Source organism: Anomaloglossus baeobatrachus, chromosome 6, assembly GCF_048569485.1.
Source record: "Anomaloglossus baeobatrachus isolate aAnoBae1 chromosome 6, aAnoBae1.hap1, whole genome shotgun sequence".
NCBI classification, from domain to species: Eukaryota; Metazoa; Chordata; class Amphibia; order Anura; family Aromobatidae; genus Anomaloglossus; species Anomaloglossus baeobatrachus.
In genome coordinates this window covers 293,249,237-293,259,002 of record NC_134358.1, presented here as the reverse complement: position 1 = coordinate 293,259,002, position 9,766 = coordinate 293,249,237, and positions in this window count along the sequence as shown.

The following is a 9,766-nucleotide window of genomic DNA, read 5'->3' as shown; positions in this document are numbered from 1 at the left end:
AAAGGGGCTATTTACAGGGGAAGAATTTGTCAGTGACGCCATCCGTGGATTGCGGTGAGGGTTGGTGAAACCGCCGCTGCCTTGGTATGGGACGCCCGGGGCTGATGGAGCTGGGCAGCAAGGTGGAATCCCCTCCACGGGTAGGGGAGATGTAGTCCCAGGGCCCAAAGGATGGTGCGGGATTGCAGGGAGCAGTCCTTAGAAATGGACCGGTTGGTACTGGTGTACTCACTGTGGTAATAAATCACACAAAGTCCATGTGGTAAACCAAGGCCGGATGCCGGAAGCCTCTGGAGGGGAGTGTGCTTGGTCCCGCACATGGGTTGACAGGGCAGGGGCCATTCCTCCTGCACTTTTAATTTCTTGTGTGTTGACTTAGTCCGCATAAAATGGGAGAAATCTGCTCCCCATATTTTGTGTACTGAGGGAGCTGTTGCCTGCAAATCTGACACTTGGGATCTCTGTAGGTTCTGGCGGACACCCTATCCCCCGCGTTGGGTTCCGTTTCGCTTTCTGGGCTACTTGTGGGACAAGATCTGGAACCTTGTCCCCTGCTGGCTAATCGGTAAGGCGCTTGCAGCGGTTCTTGCCCTGGGGTCCAGGTACCCCGACTGTGCACGGCCTCCGGACCGGATTCCCGCTGTCGGCACCGGCGGGCTACAACCCTGCCCCGGTCCACTTTAGATCTCCCGCAACCGGATCTCTGTCGCCTGTTTCCCTGCTCTGCCGTCTGCCACCTAGTCTGTTCAGGTAGTCCGGTAGTCCAGGGACTCCGATCCCTGAACACCACTTCACACTCCTCTCAACTCCACTGTCTAGACTTGACTGTCTCCTCCACTCTACTGACGTGTTCCCTCCCCTGACACCTCAGGACCCCTAGGTGGGCGTTCCCATCTGCCTTGTCCCGCCCACTGGTGTGTCCCTATATTCCCGGGGGGTGACTAGGCTTTTGTGGCTGGTGTTACCTATGTGTGGGGTGTTGGTGGAATCCCAAGAAGAAGGTGATTACTGCACCCAGGAGGGGGTACAGTCATCTGTGAATACCTGTCCGGTACCGGTATTTATTTTAACTGCATCTAAAAGGGTATAAAAACAGTAAAAAACATAACATATCAAAACATAAACATTTCTTCCCTAATAGGGAGGCACATTTTCTTGAACGCTGCAAACATCATCTTCTTCTCCCCTTCAGCCCGACATCCAAAACACCTCAACCCCCCCCGTTGCAACCGCTAACACTGGTATCACACGGCTCCGAGTTCCTGTTAGTGTCCTTGATGACCGGGCAGAAGTTCCTTACCCACCAGTCCACCCCAAAGGGTCCCAAAGTTCCGGAACCCTCTGGCCTGGAGGTTAGCCACCGGTTTTGCTGGTGACTGGGCCTCGGCCGACTCTACCGCAGGCCCTTCCTCCAACCAGTCCTCTCCAGTGGGTGTTGCAGTTCTGGTGGTGGGGTAACAAGAAGGTAGATGGGGGTTATGTACAATTACCCAAGAGAGTTTTTGGGTGGCCTCTACCAGTACAGAGGCCTTGGTCCGTAAAAAACAGGGCCAATGCTGTGTTCATAAAAATCAGGTGAAGTACACGGTTAATTAGCATTTACAATTTGCATATATATACATTACTATATACACGGGCATACAGGCATCACTCACTCCCTGTATCTGAGTGGTGGCTGACCTTGGTTAGGACGTGTATACCTCCTCAACCCTAAGTTCTCTCCTAGGCCCTGTAGTGTAGAATCATCTACGGGTTCCTCACTCCTTGTGATGGGTAAAGTGGGTAGAGACCGCTGGGTGCGTGCATGGGTACGGGTGCAACTCTAGGTGTATGTATTGGTGTAGTGTCAGAAGGCCTCTCTGGTTCTGGTTCCTCCACAGGTTGTGGGAATGTTAGAACGGGAGCAATCACTGTTCCATTTTGCACAGGCCAATCTGCTGGGAAGTCACCCAGGACAGTCTGGATTACCTCCTTCCGCTTCTCGACACCCAGGGCTGGAGTGGGAACTTCTTCCAAGACCTTTAGAGGTTCCGGGCACCTTTTCAAGTGGTCCCTAGAGACAGTATCTGTAGTTTTTCCTTGGTCTCTACTGACAAGATAGGTCTTCAGAGTCCGAGGGTTGTATAACATAGGGTACCTTCTCCCACTGGTCGTCCAATTTATGTAGTCTTCTTTTTCTCTTCAGCACCACATCTCCCGGTGCAAAGGGGGCAGCTTTTGCCTGTTTGTTGAAGTGCTGCTCCTGCTTTTTCCTGCTTTGGTTCAGGTTACTTTCTTCATACTCCTGAATTTGTTTGTACTGCTTCTGACGTTTGGAATTCCAGTTGGGGAGATGGTCTCAGGCACCTCAACGTCCATGTCCAAGTCCACCGGCAATCTTCCAGGCCTCGCCCTCATGAGGTAAGCAGGCGTACACTTAGTGGAACTGATGGGGATGTTGTTGTACATATCTACCAGGTCGGGCAATCTCTCAGGCCACTGGTTCCATTCTTCAAGGGGTAGAGTCTTAAGCAGGTTGATGACAAAATGGTTCATCTTCTCACACATCCCATTGGTTTGGGCATGGTATGGCGTAATATGTATTTTCCTGCATCCGTACAGACTGCAAATCTCATTGAAGATCTCTGCTTCAAAGGCAGGGCTTTGATCTGTGAGGATCCTCTCTGTGTAATCGTGAGGTCTGCAGAAGTGCGTTTGGAAGACCTTCGCTGCAGTATGAGCTGTTAGATCCTTAACGGGTACCTAAACCATAAATCTTGAATAGTGGTCCACTATTGTGAGGGCATAAGTATACCCACTCCTACTTGGTGTGTTTGACATGGTCTAGAGCAACGAGTTCCAATGGCTGGCTGGTGATGATCAGCTGTAATGGGGCTCTCTGGCTGGTGCAATCCTTTCTTCTTAGCACACAGGGACCACAATCCCTACACCATGCTTCAATGGATTCTCTTATCCCAGCCCAGTAGATGTGCTCCCTTAGTAACATTTCCAGCTTCTTCCAGCCGAAATGACCAGCTCCATCATGATAGGCCTCCAAGACCACCGGTACGTATGCTTGAGGTATAACTATCTGGCAGATCCTCTCGTACGTTTTGGGATTAATCAATCCTCTGCACACCTTCCCTCGCTGCAGATACAACCGGCCCCTTTCCTTCCACAGCCTCTGTGCTTTTGCCGGTGCAGTGGGCTCCAACCTGGAATCAGCCTGGGAAATCAGTGTCTTAATCAATCTAACTGCAGGATCTCTATCTTGCGCTTCTTGCCAGCTGTGGTGAGGTAACGGGTTAAATGCTGCCTCCTGCTGACTGCTGTAAGGTCTGGTGTTCTCCAAACTGTCAGGTTGATGGTACGTGGGCAGTTCAATCTCTTCCAACTCGTCCTCATCAACTCCCTCGTCAGACAGGTGTGGCATTCTAGACAACGCATCATCATTGGTGTTCATCCGACCGGCTCTGTACTTTATGGTGAAGTCATAATTCGCCAGTCGGGCTACCCAGCGTTGTTCCAGGGCTTCGCTGTGTCCACGTGGGTCAAATAGTTGTTGTCCGTATATGCAGTGAACTTCACAGAAGCTAGGTAGTGCTTAAATCTCTTTGTCACAGCCCAGACGAGTGCCAGGAACTCCAACTTGAAAGAACTGTAATTCTTAGGGTTCCTTTCTGTTGGGCGGAGCTTCCTGCTTGCGTAAGCTATTACCTTCTCCTTACCATTCTGCACCTGGGACAGGACAGCTCCCAATCCCACATTGCTGCGTCCGTATACAAGATGAACGGGAGACCGTAGTCTGGGTATGCCAGGATCTCGTCTCCGGTCAGGGCTTACTTCATCTGTTGGAAGGAACTTTCTTGCTCCTCACGCCATGTGAATGAAGGACCGGAAGTCTTGCCATGCTTGGTTTGTCCAACAAGGAGGTCTTGCATAGTCACTGCCATCTTAGTGTAACCCTTGATGAAGCGGCGGTAATAGCCCATCAGGCAAAAAGAACTGCTGTACCTCTTTGATGGTAGTACAAAAGAACAATCAAAGTTCAGCTCACCCCTTTAGAAGGTATACTGAGTCCTCCTGCTGCTCGGAAAGGCAGGTACCGTCACCTGTAGCAATCATAAGAGGAGAAGGAAAATCCGGCGCTGGTTAATGGTTAATTGGGAGTCTTTCCCACTAGTAGGATTTATAAGTGCATCACAGACTTGATAGCATCACTTTACAAAGGTCACAATATGTAGCCGAAACACGTAGCACTGTCAATATTTTTTCTACATGCTGGAAGTTTTTGTATGGAGATATTGTACATGCTTCACTTTTTAATGAACAGTTATAACAAGTTGGAAATTTATCCTGAGTGGTGGCTGATACACTCCAAAGCGCCGGATTTTCCTTCTCTTCTTATCTTTGATGGTAGTGGGTATTGGCCAGTTCTGGATGGCGGTTATCTTCTCCGGATCCGGAGCTACACATTCTGCACTTACTACATGCCCGAGGTATTGAACTTTAGGCTGCAGCAAGTGGCAATTGGATGGCTTCAATTTCATCCCGTACTTGGAGAGGGCCTCAAAGACTTTTGCAAGATGTTCCAAATGATCTTCATACATCAATGAATAGACAATGACATCGTCTAAGTATAGCAGTACCGTCTCGAAGTTGCGGTGTCCCAAGCAGCACTCCATCAGTCTCTGGAAGGTTACTAGTGCGTTGCACAACCCGAAGGGCATGCTGTTGAACTCTCAGAGACCCATCGGGGTGGCGAAGGCGGTTTTCTCATGGTCTTCCTCAGCAGCAGACACTTGCCAGTAGCCACTAGTGAGATCAAGGGTAGAAAAGTAATTTGCAGTTTAGTGCAGCTAATGACTCCTCAATACAGGGGAGTGGATACACATCCTTGTGAGTGATCTGATTAATTTTTCGGTAGTCCACACACATTCTCATGGTGCCATCCTTCTTCTTTACTAGGAACAACGGAGCTGCCCAGGAGCTAAAACTGTCACGGATAACTCCAGCTTCTTTCATCTTCCTCAACATGTTCTTGGCACACTGATAATGTGCGGGTGGTATTGGCCTGTACCTCTCTCTGATGGGTGGATGTGCACCTGTGAGGATGTGGTGTTGGACCTCTTTATTCTCCCAAAATCTAGCGAGTGTTTACTGAAGACTTATTCGTATTCCTGCACTACCCTGTAGACCACCTTCTTCTGGTGTGAGGGTGTGGAGTCAGTGCCTACGTGTAATTGTGGCGCCCTGGACAAGCCAGGACGTCACAGGTACTGCAACAACACACCCTACACCCCGGTTAGGAACACCGAAGTCAAACACAAAGCCTTGTGGCCCGGGCACCTGACAGCAAGGTTGGCAGACGGTGGTGACCGTCTGCAGGAGAGGCCGATTGACGCACAACCGTGAGGACCGGGAATGGGTGGTGGCCCGCCGCTACTGAACCGGGGAGCGAAGAGAAGCCAGCACCATCCGGCAGGGCCTACGGACCCCGACCAGGCTAGGAGTCGCCGTAAAACTGGTCAAATCCGTCAGCGACGGGAACCTCCGGGGTTTCCCAGCAGTAAAGACCAGACTGAAGGCAACCGTCCAAACCGTTAGGGAGATAAAGCTACCGCCAGAGCTAGAGCTCCCAGGTCCAGACGCTGCGGGCAAAGGAAGGGCTCCCTTAGCCAACACACAGCTGGGGAGCGGGCTATCAGTGGGAAGCCATTGGGGCCGAGAACAGAACACCGGTGCAGGGAGAGACAGTTACCGCCAACCTACCGGGAGTGACCGCCACAGCCGTCTGTGGGACTCGTCCATCCAGCCGCTTGTTTTACCAGAGACTCCTTGTGCGTTACTGGCTGAGTAAGTACCACCGTGCCGTCCGGCACCGCGCTGCCCCGCGACCCTGCACCAGGCCAGGCCCCACATCCCACCTTCCGACCTCCACCACCGGGCCCCGGGACCACCAAAAACCCCCTACCCACGGAGGGGAGAAAACATCTCAGCTGCTCCCTGTCAACGCTCCCGGGATCCCCGTACAGAGCAGCGGTGGTGTCCCAACCTCACCACAAACCGTGGGTGGCGTCACGGACAATACCCCTAAACCAAACCACCCCTTTCACTCACGGGCGAGGAGCGCCGCTCGAGTCCCCGGGATCCGGCCCACCGCTCGAGCCACCGACCGAGCGAGCAGCAGCAGCAGCCGGACCCGAGCAGTGGGTGAGCGCAGCGTCCCCTCCCCGCCCGCGACATAATTCCTGGCACCACTCCTCTGCCTGACTTCGTGAACTGTCACTGACTGGTTAGGGTGCAGTGATGGTGGACGCAGCTGCTTGGATGGCTTGTGTATCTACTGTGAACAGCTTAGCAATGGTGGCATATCTGGGTAGCTTAACCTCTTCCTCTCCGCAATTCATCACTCTCACGGGCACTCTCCCCTTCCAGACATCAATCACCCTTCTGGCTGTCAAAACTGTGGGACAGTGTTTTGAAGGCAGGGGCTCCACCACTGCCTGATAATCTTGTTCATGGGTACCTACTGCTGCCCTACACCAAATCATCATCTCACTTCGCGGAGGAACTACCAGGGGTGCTACATCCATCACTCGCACACCACCAATCTCTCCACCAGACAGATTCACCTGTGGCCGCTGCAGGAGGACCCGGATTTCACGTTGCAGGACCTTCTGCTGGCCCACTCCTGCCGTGGCAGACAGCTGCTGAAGTAAGGGCAATACTTCCCCCAAACAATTTTAAATAACATTGGTTCCTAGGACCATTTTCGGATTACGATCACTAGGGTCATTCTGCACCACTATAAGTCCTTGATGTTCTAATTCCACTCGCCCCACCTTAAGAGTCACTTCCTTAAACCCCACTTGGGTCATTGGGAGCCCATTGGCTGCAATAATGGTAAGGCCAGAATCTGGCGGGGTGAGATCATCATCAGACCAGTAACGCTTATACAGTACATAGGGTATAGTCGTTACCTGCGAGCCAGTGTATAGTAGTGCAAACGTCGGGATCCCATTTAAGGTGAGGGAGATGATGGGGCAGCCTCCTACATAACGCTCATGCCAATCAGTTGGGCCTTGTTGATCTATTCCTGAGGATTGACCCTTGGCCTCAGGGGTTGCTCGTTTAAAGGAAAGAGTAGGACCTAACATCACCTGAACACAGGTGCTCTGGAGAAAATAGATCCAGTAGGACAAAAGATAACTCCGGCACACTGTATAATTTCCCAAAAATGAAAATGAGACACAAGTGGATAAATTATCCACATGTGTCTCATTTTCATTTTTGGGAAATTATAGTGTGCCGGAGCTCATTTAAAGGATACCGACGGGAGAAGTGGCCGGTCTTGTTGCACCTGTAACAAACTGGTTGTCCATACCGGTTATTGCTCCTTCTCTACATCCAGGGGATGTCCTCATGGCTGTCGGTGAGCTGGATCTTTTCCGCCGGCTTGGTCTTTGGCTGGAGCTGCATGGCCTCGAGGATCCTGGCGACATCCATTCTCAGCTGTGGAACTTGGGATGACAGGTCACCGGAAGCTCCAGGGGGTGCTCTTGGCACTGCAGGTGCTGGTAAAGGCTAATAGAGGAGGTTTCACCAGCAGGTGGGAGGTATCAGCTGGCCAGGATGATGGTACAGAGTCACTAGCCTCAGAGGTTTTGTAAAGCCTTTATGGCCTGGTCCTTTAGGACTGCAAAGTTTAAGTCCGGATGCTCCAGGGCCCACAGCCGCAGCTGCTTGCGATCCTCTGCTGACCCCAGCCCCTGCAGGGACTGCTCCACCAGCATTTTGTTGCTCTCTGGCTCATTGATAGAGTCTACTTGCCTTAGAGTGTGCAGAGCGGTTTGTAACATCAGGGCATAGTCTCTAATGCTGTCCTGTGGATGCTGCCGGCAGTTGTAAAATTGCATCCTTAGCTCCGCCCCCGTGCGGGTCTCAAAGGCTACTTGCAGTTTATCAAATATGGCGGCCACTGAGACCCGATCCTCATCAGTCCAGGTCTCCACTTCCTGCTCGGATGCGCCTGTCAACTCCTCTTGGTGGAGACAATGAGGAGCATGCTACATAGTTACATTGTTAGTTACATAGGTTGAAAAAAGACCTAGGTCCATCTAGTTCTTATGAGACTCAGATACCTGATTGGAATGACAACTTTACTATTCGGTCAGGGCACACAGGGTGATGATGAGGTTGGAGATCCCGCTTACTGTCAACCCACAGTCAGCCAGTCGATGAGTCAGCAGAGCAGGTGGAGGAGGATGCTACTGACGACGAGGTTAGGTTGCGCCTTCCTGGACAGAGACTGAGTACTGGAAAAACGTCAACAACTGCATCCTCAGCCACAACTCTGCCTCTGAGCAGAAGTCTTGGTGGCTCTGCAGGTCGCATGGGCTCTAAGACTGGCCTAGCCGGGGCCTTTTTTGACATCACAAAGGATCACCCAACTCATCATGTCATCTGTAAGATTTGCCTCCAATCTCTAAGTAGATGCCAAAAACTCACTAGTTTGAGTACTTCGTCCATGAACCGTCACATGGATGACCTTTATCCACTGTGAATGCAAGATGCTTATTTATCATTCATTGTATGCATTGTTATTCACATGTAAAAGGGTAAGAGTGTATAAATGACCTTTATTCACTGTACATGCAAAAGGCTTATCTACTGTCTATTGTATGCATTGTTGCTCACAACCCACAAGGGGCCGCTGTTTTGCATCTGCCTTTGACTGTTTGGTCACTATAGCAACAGCAAAACGGTCTTCGGCTGTGGATTTGGAGACCGGAGGAGGTGCTGTATGTGAGCTGAAGGAAAAACGAAAGGTGTGCGTAACAGAAAGGAGCTGCTGCAGAAACGCTTAGGTGGATTGTGAGGAGACTCGTGTTAGAGTTTGGTGAGGAGGACCGTAACGCGTGTGAGCAGCATCCTGTGCCAGAGACTGCCATTCTTCAGTTGCTGGCTATACTGATCACCGTGAGAGGATCTTCAAGTCTCTATTTATGGCAGCTGGACACCACAGTACCCGGGTACGGTAGGCTGGGCCCAGTAGTGCATGCACGCAACACTTTATTTTGGTACCAAAATACATATCTGTTCTGCTTAGGCTGACTATATAGACAATAAGACTTGCTGGCTCTGCTCTGTCAGTTTGTCAGTTACAGTTAAAATCTTAAAGAGACATCGCCACATGTTTGCATTGAATGTTGCTGTAGAAGATTTCCAGGACTGTGTTGCTGAGCTGTGTGATTTGCCTTCCCACTGTTATCATCTGCCTTATCTGTGAGGCTTCAGCAAATAACGGTATTCAGGGGGGTTCATGGATTTTGTCTATGTTTAGGTAGATATGTTGTAAGCTCTTGTGCTGCGCCACTAGTAGGTCGTGTTCGCACACACACGCACACACGCACACACACACACACTTACTCCTGCTACCCAGAGGGATTACCAGGTATTAGGCGACTGTTTAGACAGTCCCTTGGTTAGGTAAAGGTTGGCGGTATGAATCGCCATTACGAGTGGCACAGCATAGGGGTGTAGGCTTTTGGCTTTGTGAATAGATTGTTCTATTCTTTCTATTTTATGCATGTGTTTTTTTTTTGTTTTGGTAAAGTAAAACAATCATTTATCGACCCAACTGCCTAGAGTCTTTTTCCTGGTGCGTGGTTTAGCTGTATACTGGGGAGCCCATCCTGTGTACGACTTTCAATGAAGCAAAAGTCGCAGTGGGAAGCTCACTGTGCTACAATGCGGCCTAGCGGAGTGGGCCAACCACCGTCTG